Source organism: Arachis hypogaea, chromosome 4, assembly GCF_003086295.3.
Source record: "Arachis hypogaea cultivar Tifrunner chromosome 4, arahy.Tifrunner.gnm2.J5K5, whole genome shotgun sequence".
Classification (NCBI taxonomy): Eukaryota; Viridiplantae; Streptophyta; class Magnoliopsida; order Fabales; family Fabaceae; genus Arachis; species Arachis hypogaea.
In genome coordinates this window covers 54,429,963-54,442,957 of record NC_092039.1, presented here as the reverse complement: position 1 = coordinate 54,442,957, position 12,995 = coordinate 54,429,963, and positions in this window count along the sequence as shown.

Here is a 12,995-nt window from a genome sequence, read left to right as displayed (position 1 = left end):
TAACCTCTTTAGCCAGCTTCAAACCAGCTAGTAGTGCCTCATCTTCAGCTTGGTTGTTTGAAGCAGAAAACCCAAATTTGAGTGAAAGTTTGATTTGTGTTCCCTGATCGCTCTCTATTATCACGCCTGCGCCACTTCTGGTTTTGTTTGAGGAACCGTCAACATAGAGATTCCTTTTTGTAGGGATTTCTGGGGAGTCCGTAAACTCTACAATGAAGTCGGCCAAATACTGTGATTTGATGGCTGTCCGAGCTTCATACTGAAGGTCGAATTCGGACAACTCAACTGCCCATTGTAAGATTCTTCCTGCTAAGTCTGTTTTCTGTAAAATGCCTTTTATGGGTTGGTTGGTCTGAACCTTGATGGTGTGGGCTTAGAAATATGGGCGAAGTCGTTGGGATATTAGTATAAGAGTATAGGCAAATTTTTCTATTTTTTGATAGTTCAGTTCGGACCCTTTGATAAACCCATATTTTGTGATATATTTTGTGCCTAGTTTGAGTGATTTATTCAATCCTTCACCCACTTATTCATATTAATTGCATGGTTTTACTTTCCCTTCCTTATTATCTGATGTATGTGAAAAACATGTTTCCTATGCTTTAAAATTAATTATTTTAATTACCTTTATTTCCATTCGATGCCATGATTAGTGTGTTGAGTAATTTCAGATCTTCTAAGGCAGGAATGACTTAAAGGACGCAAAAGGAAATATACAAAAATGGGAGAAAAGCGTAAAACAGAGTTTGGGAGAAACTGGCATCCACGCGATCGCATGGACGACGTGACCGTGCGCCAAGAGCAAAGAAGCAGTGACGCGGCCGCATGACTGATGTGACCGCGCACCTAAAGAAGAACACCTATGAGGCGGCCTCATAACCGACACGACCGCGCGACAAGGAAGACTCCAATTGACGCGACCACATGACCCACGCGGACGCGTGACAGAGGCCACACACTAGAAATTGCAGAAAACGCTCATAGCGGATTCTGAAGCTCTTTTTGGCCCAAATCCAAGTCCAGAAGGCAGAGGCCAGAGGTTATGAAGTGTAGGAATGCATCCATTCAGGGACGATCGAATTTTTAGTTACTTTCCATGATTTAGGTTTAGTTGGAGAGAGGTTCTCTCCTCTCTCTTTAGGATTAGGATTTAGGACTTCTCCTAGTTTTAGGAGTGACTCTCGATCCCAAGTTCAATGTTCTTTTACTTTATATTTATCACTTATTCTCAGATACTTTAATGCTTATATTAGTTATGTTTCCTATTTGTCTTATGCCACATTCATGATGATTTTCTTATTTAATGTTATTTGAGGTATTTCAGTTTAATATTGCCTTCTTTTATTTATGCCATTGATTATTCCCAATCTGAAGACATTTGCATTCCAGTAGAATTAATTTACTTTTCCCTTTTTGGTCTTGGTTAAGAAATCAGTAACTCAGGAGTTATCTTAGCTCAACATAATTGATAACTGTTATCTTTGCTAATTGAACTGAACTTCAATAATTCCAACCTTTTCTTAGGAAATAAATAGGATTCGAATGTCAAATTAATTAGTCCCTTGACTTTTCTTTGCTTTAGCAAAGGTCAACTAAGTGGAATTAAGATTCAACTTTCATTATTATTGACAATAATAACTAAGTCTAGACTTCCAATTTCTCAAACCATGCCAAAGGGTTTACTTTACAGTATTTATTTATTTTAATTGCCATTTAAATTACTTGCCATATTAACTATTCATTCTCAACCCCAATTTACAATCTCCAAAACCAATAATAAGAACATACTTCCCTGCAGTTCCTTGAGAAGACTGATGACAAGTCATCATATACCCATTTTTCAAGCTAATTTCACTTGTTTTGTTAGTCTTTATGCACTTTCTTGCTTCTTAAGTAAGTGATTTGGAGTGAAAATGCACAACTTCTTTAAATCAAGCAACCACCATGAAATTAATGTTAATCCATGAGGTTTAAGCTAATTTTAATTGAATTTTAATTGATTTATAAGCCTCTTGAATTTAGTGATACTTTGAGTGGTTGTTTTGGTTTATTGTAGGTGAAGAAAAGAAAAAAAGGAAAAGCGTAGCCTAAGGAAGTGTGGCCCAAGGAAAAGAAAGTGTGGTCAAAGAGAGAAGAAGTGTGGCACACAACATGAGGAGAGGCAAGCATTGCCCTCCACAAGGGCACACTGCCCCCCAGGAGGGCAACATAATGAAACAAGCTGCCAAAAATTGGCCAAAATGCTCCCAGCCAGTCTCGAACACGGATCCTTCACAAAGAAAGCAAGGAAGCTGCACCACTTGAGCGCTACCTTGATGATGTCCAAGACTTGGCACGCAAAATATTTTAAACGCACCATGACGCACATTGCCATGCCCTCCGCGAGGGCAGGGCAGCATTTTGTTGGCATGATTCTGGCGCACCAAGAAACAAATCTGGCAGCACCAAGCACGCACCGTGGCACATCCTGGCAGCACCAATTTTTCCTGCCCTGCCCTCCGCGAGGGCAGGGCAGCGTTTTGCGCACCAAGACTGCACCAAGCCGCACCAAGCAAGCACCAACATGCACCAAATCCTGCCCTGCCCTCCACAAGGGCAGGGCAGCCTCCTGGGAGCTACCATTTTGGGCCGAAAAATTCAATTAAAATTCCAATTAAATTCATTTCTTCACCAAATCAAAAGCCCATCCAAATCCCAAAATCCAAGAATAGAAAGTGTATAAATAGGAGCTAGTTTGATGTAATTAGGACCTTTTTGACCACTTACCTTAGCTTGACTTTTGAATTTTACACTTTCCTTGAGTTTTGAATTTCTTGCAATTGTTCTTGAGAGACTTGACCGAGAGTTCTGAGGATTAAGGGAGAATTGATTGATCTCCTTCCTCGTGTTTGCTCGGGCAATTCCACTCTTATTTTTCTGAGTTTTGGGTGTGTGAAATTGAGGAAATTCTGTCTCAATCTCCACTCAAGAACTCTTTAGTTTTCTTTCTGCATAATTGAATCAATTTACATTCTCTTTACTGCTTCCTCTTCAATTTCTTGTCAATTGCTTTGTGAACTTGGATCTGGGAAGGCAAATAGAGATCTAGGCTCTGCTACCTAGTCTCTTGAGACCTGAGACCACAATTTACTTTTGGTTCTTCTGTGACCCTACTGCACTTTAATTTCATTTTCTGTTGAATTTCAGTTTATTCCAATTCATCTTCTCCTTTATTAATTGTTGCAATTTACTTTCTCTTTGTTTAGATTCTGCAATCCCAGTCCTCAAATCCCTTTTACATTCAAGCAATTTACATTTCTTGCACTTTAAGTTTCTGCAATTTACATTTCTTGCACTTTAAGTTTCAGTCATTTAATTTCTTGTTCTTTAAGATTCAGTCTATTTTACTTTCCTGTCCTTTAATTTACTGCAATTTCCCTTCTCCCTTTACATTTCAAGCAATTTAGCTTCTGTTAAATACAACCCACTCAACCAAAACTTGATTCGCTTGACTAAATCAACCACTAAACTAAAATTGCTCAATCCTTCAATCCCTGTGGGATCGACCTCACTCATGTGAGTTATTATTACTTGATGCGACCCGGTACACTTGCCGGTGAGTTTTGTGTTGGATCATTTTCCACACATCAAAGACGACCCGAGGTTTAAATACTCGGTTATCAATTTTAAAGGGGTTTGTTACTTGTGACAACCAAAACGTTTGCATGAAGGGATTTTTGTTGGTTTAGAAGCTATACTTGCAACGGGAATTTATTCTGAATTCTAGACCACACAAAAGTTCTATCTTCAAAATGGCGTCGTTGCCGGGGAATTGCAAACGTGTGCCTTATTATTGGTTATTGTAAATATTTTTCAAAAAAAATATTTTTCTTTTACTTGTTTATTTGTTTCTCCTTTTTTCCCCTTATTTCTGATAACTACTATGAATTCTCACCCCTCTCACTTTGAGTTTAGTTCTAACTTTGTTGAAGGAAATAGAAACCACAGCAGGAATATGCATCAAGGTCAGACCAATCAAGGATGGATGGAGCCAAGAGGATCTAATCAACCCTTTAGGCAACAACACCCTCCAAGATATCATGGACAACGACCATTGTACAATGCATACCCAGCTAAAAGATATGGTAGACAACCTTGTAACTACCAACAAGCCCCACCCTGTGCTCAGAGACCATCCTCTCGACATAACTTCGAACCACCACACTCACAAGCTTCTTTTCACCATTCACTACCACATGATCCTTATCCACCCCAACGCCAATCCAATTACTCCCAAGAACCACCCCTCCTTTATGTACCATGTCCATATCCACCAAACCAAGAATCACAGGTTCGCTTCGAGGAATCAGTAAAGCAGTTCAATGCAACCCTTCATCAACTGGAGCAAGCAATAAATCAATTATCTTCTAAACGTTCGGACACTCAACATACTCCCATGGCTTCATGTGGAGAATCTAATGAAGAACACAGCACGAAGAAGACATTAGAGACTCCAGTGGACAACATAGAGCATAACTTTGTACTGGAACAAGTAGAGGGCGCTGTCATGGTAGAAGAAGAAGAGTTGGTTGAAGATTTAGGAGATGCCGAACCGCCACCTAAATCCAGAGTTGTGGAGAATTCCGTCAAGGATGTTACAATTGACGCTAAAGAGGATGTTGCACAACCTCCAATACGGATATCTTATGAAGAACTGGACGGAGTAACTCAAGATGCATGTTTCTTTGATGATGATAGTCACCAGTCAAGTCCTCCTAGTGATGAACTTGCAGCCGCGAGTGAATTCTCTGAGACAGAAGAATCTTCCCCAAGTGAATACGAAGATGATGCAGAGGTCGACTTTTCTCAACCTCCTATTTATGACTCAAGCGATGAGGAAGATATGGAAGACTTTGACCAAAACATGCCTGGAATGGAAAAGGTTTGCAAGGAAGTGGAGGAATCCACTGAAGACCAGAAGGGAGTAGATCTTGCAGAACCGTTGGAAACACTGATCCCAAGGCCATTACCACCCAATACAGACTTCAAGTGGGTAAAATTCTTGACTCTTATCTTTATTTTTCCACTTAAATATGGTTTGCTTGAAACAGATGGCCAGCTTAGAGCTCTTTGCGGATTTAAGAGAAAAAGGGAAATGACTCGCACTCAGCGCTGGTATGCAAGATCCAATGAGGTTTCGCACTTCAATTTGAGGTGCAGAAGTTGGTGTCAAGCTCACTTGATAGGATCTCGGAAAATGTTTGGTCATCTTGGTGAGAATCTAATTTCCAAACCACCCGGATGGAAAAGTATAGATCAAAACGAAAGCGGATTTGGAACCAAAGTTTGGGATCCTGAAAAATATTCTGATATTCATCACCCCGGGAGCCTGAAAATCTGTTTGAAGCTGCTCAGAAGCTTCACATGCCTTGTTTGGGACCCTGGAGGCTATTGGCATTCCAAGCATTGGTGGAGATTTCTGGATGAATTTAAACATAAGCCGCCATAACAGGAAGCTCAACCAATGTCCAACTTAAGGACTTTAACCAAAAGTGCTAGGTGGGAGACAACCCACCATGGTATGATCGTCCCTTTTTCATTTTTTTATTTAGTCTTATTCGTCTTCAAGTTTTATTTTATTTTATTATATTGAACCTGGATTTGCATATCATTCATATTAATCATTGCATTCTGCATACTGCATATTTGCATACCTGCAAAAAAAAGGCGTGGGACGTGACCGCATCACTCATGCGATCACGTCAGTTGCGATAAAACACCTCCCACGCGTCCGCGTCAATCACGCAGTCGCGTGACCTGGAAATCGGCGTAAAGATTCAACACCCAGAAAGTTGGGCTGGAATTGTGTGGCCATTATGCGTTCTGCACAAAATGAACCACGCGGTCGCGTCCCTGACGCGATCGCATCACATACACAAACATTAATCCCACGCGACAGCGTAAGCGACGCGATCACGTTGCATGGATAGCACACCACCCCAAAGGAGACAGAGAGTTGCGCTGACACGATGCTGGAATCGTGCGTTTAGCACAATTTCTAGCCACGCGATCGCATGCCTCAGGCGATCGCGTCATTCCCTCTTTTCCCCATTCGATGCGATTGCGCAAACCACGCGATCACGTCAACCACTACTACACCCCAGCCACGCGACCGCGTGCTCCACGCGATCGCGTGGATTCAAAATTATAACCGCCCAAGTCACGCAAACCCTATCCGTCGCGCCCCACCCCAAAACCCTCCCCTCCCTCTCTTCTTCTCCAACCACCCAGCCACCACCATCGGCCACCCCCACCCCCGTCGACCACCCAGAACCAACCACCACGCCAACCCCCTTCCCCCCTCTTTCTTCTTCTTCTTTCCCGCTTCTCCCTCCACCGCCGCTGGCCCCCCTCCGCGATCGTTGCCCACCGAGCCGCCACAATAGCCGCGCCACCTCCAACCACCACCAGCTTCAACCCCCCGTCCCAATCCTTCCGCCCATCCCACATTACCTTACCGAACCCCCCTGCCCCGAACAGCAGCCACAACAGCCGCGCCACCCTCCTCCGCCGCGTCGGACGCCACCACCTCTATCCCCCGGTCACCTCTCTGCCCCACTCTGCTTAATTCGCCTACCAGGTTCCACAGAACGCCACCCTTCTATCATTCTTAGTTCATTCCATATTTTTTCTATTTCTGTTTATCATTAGGCTAGTTAGATATGCATGTTGTAGTGGATTCTAGGTTGTTAAGTAGCCTAGGATATGGTTAGTGGATTTAGGCCTGATAATTGCGTTGTTCGTGTTTCTTGCTTAATAATTTTTGCAATTCTGATGTTTCTGTGATGTTGCTATTGTTCATATGTTGTACTTTCTTGTTTCATGCTGCTTTTTACATTGCCATTTTCATGTTCATACTCCTTATATGTAATTGCAGCTTTATTTTTTATTCATATGAACTATCCTGTTGCTTTTTATTTTCTGGGACAGTCCAATTTTAGTCGAAATGCTGCCCAATTTTTTGTAAAATGTTTCCATTCATGTCTTGGTTTGGGCATTTTCAACTGTGCTTTCCTTATATTTCACCAAACCAATTCATGCATGCCAGGGCACGCATTCTTATTCTCTTTGATCTCTTGGTTCATAAATTGCATTGTTGATGTTTAATTCCAATTTTTGCTATTTCTATCGCTATCTGAATCATCATCAACCTATTTGCCTATTTGTTTTCCTATTTTTATTATATCCTATTTTTCTGTTTTTCAGGATGTCAGATTCCCAGAGAAAGGGAAAAGGAAAGGCTACCACTGGAAAACGTAAAAGAGGAGACTCATCTATGTCTATCATAGATCTTATGCATGATGCCTCCTGGCGGGAGAAACACTTAACCGCACAGGAGAAGGCTGACCAGCTACTCCTTGCTACTGATCCCATAAGGTTTGCAAATCGGTACTGTGAGCTAAAGTTTCCTAAGTTTGCTACCTCCAGAAATCTACACCTGGAGAGGACCTTGAAAATCCCAGAAGAACTACAGCAGTACACCTTCGATCAGATCAAACAGAGAGGCTGGTTTTTCTTAGAGCGAAACTTGACTGAGGTAAATGCTTCCTGGGTTAGAGAATTTTACTGCAATTACTTCATTACTTCCCTAGATGTAGTGAACCTAAGAGGAAAGCAGATACTGGTCACTGAAGAGGCCATTGAGGACATTCTGCAGCTCCCACCTAAGTTCGATCAGCCTGATGGGTACAAAAAGGCTGAGGAAGACATGCGTTTCATGAAGTTTGATTGGGATGCTGTCAAGGCCAGGATAGCCCTTGACCCGACTGTTCCGTGGGAAATGGGTCAGAACACCACCATGCCTAAGGGAATCAAGCGGATTTACTTAAATGATGAGGCTCGGCTACGGCATCAGATATTGAGCAACCATGTTATGCCGAGTACCCATGAGACAACGATACCGACCGCTATGATCACCCTCCTTTGGTGTGTGATGGAGGGTAAGGACCTGTACCTGCCACATTTTATCCAGTCCTACATGGCCAGAGTCCACGTCCGAGGCACTCTTCCCTTTCCCTATTTGCTTACACAGCTAGGCCGTCGAGCTGACGTGCCTTGGGAGGATGCCGATGAGAAGCCACCGGCTGCAGACTGCAGGAAGATTATTCCTCACAGTAGGAACTTTCTAGCCTTGGGCGACAGACCTGATTTCCTTACTCCTTCAGATGAGATAGCCACACCTTCAACTGCCCCCTCTTCTTCCACTGCTGCACCTACCCCGCCCACTGCTCCTCCAGCTACTCATGAGCCTATTTACCATTTGGTGCATCGACTGTTCGCCCACTTGGACCGTGTGGAGCGTCGCAGCAAGCGACGCTATGAGCACCTCAAGTTGATGATCCGGTCCGGCAACGACATCCCCTCTGAGCCTGACACCCCTTCTGATACATCTGAGGCGGAGGCATTCGATCACGAGGAGCCGGCACCCACACAGGCTGCGCAGGCAGGCTTAGATTAGACTGCACCCCAGCAGGAGGACCCACCTCAGATTTAGGCTGCAGACCTTGAGATCTCTATTCAGACAGACCATCCTCTTCAGCAGCCAGATCCTCATACCACCACCATAGAGACTCCAGCTACCCATCCTTCTAGAGATGACACTCCTTCACACCCAGCTTGAGTGAGCATCGAGGACGATGCTATTATTTAAGTGTGGGGAGGTTTCCATCTCTGGCATATCTTTATTTTGGTGAACCACTACAAACTCTCTTTTATTTTATTCATTTTCTATATTTTTGCATTTTTTTCTCTTTTTGCTTTTTATTGTACTTTTTTCATTTTGCACTTTGAGCTATATGTATACTATTTGGATATTTTAGCTTGATTTGCACATTAGGTTACTAGTTTTATTTTAAGTGGATTAATTAGTATAGTTTACCCTTTTTAGTATATGATAGTTGACTTGATTGAAAATAAAAAATGAGTAAGCTAGAGACTTTGAGAGAATAGAAACAATCCACACCTTGTATATATAGCATTACATGTTAGTTAGTTAACAACATTTCATCAAGGAGAAACACTAAAACCTTAAAGGCCACCCAAAACAATTTTTTTATGAGAATAATGGGAATTTTTAACTAAACCTGCATGACATATATGAATGATATATGATGTTTGAGTTAGAGAACACACAGCCTGTGAGTTTTGAGCTTCATTGTATGGTTACATTTAAACCATAATATTTTATTCCTATGTGTTCCATCCTTCTTTTTTATTCTGGTGTTCTTTACTTTGTTTTAATCTATATATCCAGTTATAGAATATAGATACAAACCAAGAAAGTGATTGAGGCAATGTTTGATTTTAACTCACTTATCCCAAATAAAGCCTACTTTTTACATCACCCTTGTTAGCCCCCTTGAGCTTTAATCCCCCTTATCTTATAACCACATTACTAGCCATAAGCGAAAAAATAAATTAAAAAAATCCCAAGTTGAATCCTTGGTTAGCTTAAGATAGAAATTGTGTAATTGTTTAAGTGTGGGGAAAACTTTATGGGAACATGGATAATAGAAACAAAGGTAGAAGAGTTGAAAAGAATAAAGATGTTTTGGGAAGCATGCTCATGTAAAATTAAAATAATTAATTACCATGTGCATTTAAAAAAAATACAAATTAAAGCAAGTGCACATGGAGCAAAAATTAAAACTAATGCATGAGCATGTAATATCAAAAGTGGGAAAAACATGGGAAAATAGGTAAAGAAGCTTTGCTCTAGAAATTATGTATGTTAGGTTAGATCTTAGACTAATTAAGGATTCACTTATTAACTCACTTAGCCTTATACATATACCCTTACCTTTTCCTTGGCCCCATTACAACCTTAATTAAAGACCTCATGATTTTTGGTATGTTTATATTTTATAATTGTTGATTAGATAGATGAAGAACAAAGTTATAGAAAGTAAGGATAAAAAGAAGAATAGAGTGATTAACCCAATAAACATTGAGTGATTAGAGAGTAAACACAAAATCCAGTGAGGATTCAATAACTCATCAACATATATCTATGCTTAATTTGTTAATTGTCTTGTAAGTTTATAAAATATTTTTCTTCCCATCCCAAGTGTAAAAGTGCTTTAACATATATCTATGATTTCTTGAGAATGTGAATTGATTTAACTACATGTAAGCTTTATATATGAGTGAATAAAGTTAGGATTGCATGACTCATTTAGTTAGTTGCATTTAGATTAGAATTGCATTGCATGGCATTCCACCACTTCAACCTCACTTTTTACCTTGGATATAGCATGAGGACATGTTATTGTTTAAGTGTGGGGAGGTTGATAAACCCATATTTTGTGATATATTTTGTGCTTAGTTTGAGTGATTTATTCAATCCTTCACCCACTTATTCATATTAATTGCATGGTTTTACTTTCCCCTCCTTATTATGTGATGTATGTGAAAAACATGTTTCCTATGCTTTAAAATTAATTATTTTAATTACCTTTATTTCCATTCGATGCCATAATTAGTGTGTTGAGTAGTTTCAGATCTTCTAAGGCAGGAATGACTTAAAGGACGGAAAAGGAAATATACAAAAAATGGGAGGAAAGCGTAAAACGAAGTTTGGGAGAAACTGGCATCCACGCGATCGCGTGGACGACACAACCACGCGCCAAGAGCAAAGAAGCAGCGACGCGGCCGTATGACTGATGCGACCACGCACCTAAAGAAGAATACCTATGACGCGGCCGCATGACCGACGCGACCGCGCGACAAGGAAGACTCCAATTGACGCGACCGAGTTACCCACGCGGACGCGTGACAGAAGCCATGCACCAGAAATTACAGAAAATGCTCATAGCAGATTCTGAAGCCCTTTTTGGCCTTAATCCAAGTCCAGAAGGCAGAGACCAGAGGTTATGAAGTGTGGGAATGCATCCATTCAAGGACGATCAAATTTTTAGTTACTTTCCATGATTTAGGTTTAGTTGGAGAGAGGTTCTCTCCTCTCTCTTTAGGATTAGGATTTAGGACTTCTCTTAGTTTTAGGAGTGACTCTCGATCCCAAGTTCAATGTTCTTTTACTTTATATTTATCTCTTATTCTCAGATACTTTAATGCTTATATTAGTTATGTTGCCTATTTGGCTTATGCCATATTCATGATGATTTTCTTATTTAATGTTATTTGAGGTATTTCAGTTTAATATTGCCTTCTTTTATTTGTGCCATTGATTATTCCCAATCTGAAGACATTTTCATTCCAGTAGAATTAATTTACTTTTCCCTTTTTGGTCTTGGTTAAGAAATCAGTAACTCAAGAGTTATCTTAGCTCAACATAATTGATAACTGTTATCTTTGCTAATTGAACTGAACTTCAATAATCCCAACCTTTTCTTAGCAAATAAATAGGATTCAAATGTCAAATTAATTAGTCCCTTGACTTTCATTTGCTTTAGCAAAGGTCAACTAAGTGGAATTAAGATTCAACTTTCATTATTATTGACAAGCATAACTAAGTCTGGACTTCCAATTTCTCAAACCTTGCCAAAGGGTTTGCTTTACAGTATTTATTTATTTTATTTGCCATTTAAATTACTTACCATATTAATTCTTCATTCTCAACCCCAATTTACAATCTCCATAACCAATAATAAGAACATACTTCCCTGCAGTTCCTTGAGAAGACGACCCAAGGTTTAAATACTCGGTTATCAATTTTAAAGGGGTTTGTTACTTGTGACAACCAAAACGTTTGCACGAAGGGATTTTTGTTGGTTTAGAAGCTATACTTGCAACGGGAATGTATTCTGAATTATGGACCATGCAAAAGTTCTCTCTTTACCCTTGTAGTGCTTTGTTGATGAAGTATATAGGTTGTTGTCCACTGTAATCTTCTCAAATTAATGCCGAAGTTACTGCCTGATTTCCTACCGCGAGGTATAATACGAGCGGTTCTCCTTCCCGTGGCCGAGTTAGAATAGGGGGTTGTCCTAGGAATCCTTTGAAATTCTGGAAGGCTTGCTCGTACTCCGCCGTCCATTCAAACCTTTTTCCCTTCTGTAGGGTGGCGTAGAAGGGGAGGGATCTTATTAATGATCCAGCTAGGAATCTGGACAAGGCTACCAATCTTCCATTGAGTTGTTGTACCTTTTTAACATACGTCAGACTCTTCATGTCGTGTATAGCTTGGCATTTGTCTGGGTTTGCCTCGATTCCTTTTTGTGTGAGCATAAAACCCAAGAACTTGCCAGCCTCTACTGCAAAGGTGCACTTTGCAGGATTAAGTAGCATGCCATGTTTTTTTATGGTATTGAATTCTTCGGCGAGGTCGGACAGTAGCGACTCCTTGCTTTGTGTTTTTACTAACATGTCGTCTACATATACCTCCATTAGTTTTCTGATGTGCTCTGCGAAGACTTTTTTCATTAACCTTTGGTAGGTAGCTCCTGCGTTTTTTAGTCCGAAGGGCATGACGATGTAACAGTAGATTGTTTTGGGAGTTAAAAATGAAGTTTTTTCTTGATTAGGCGGATACATTGGGATTTGATTGTATCCTGAATAAGCGTCCATAAATGAGAGGTACTTGTAACCGGGGGAGGCGTCCACTAGAGTATCGATGCTTGGGAGCAGATAGGGATCTTTTGGGCAAGCTTTGTTGAGATCAGTGTAGTCAGTGCACATCCGCCACTTCCCATTTGATTTTTTCACTAAGACCACGTTGGCTAGCCATAATGGATATTTGACCTCTCTGATGAACCCTGCCTCCAGTAGGGCTTGTACCTGTTCCTCAACAGCTTGGGATCTTTCTGGTCTGAGCTTTCTATGCCTTTGCTGTACTGGCTGAAACCCTAGATATACTGCCAGTTTGTGGCACATTAGCTTGGGGTCTATGCCCGGCATGTATGTGGCTTTCCATGCAAAAAGATTGACGTTATCCTTTAAGAACTGTATGAGGGACTTTTTTATATCTTCTTTAAGGATTGCGCCAACGTTGGTTGTTT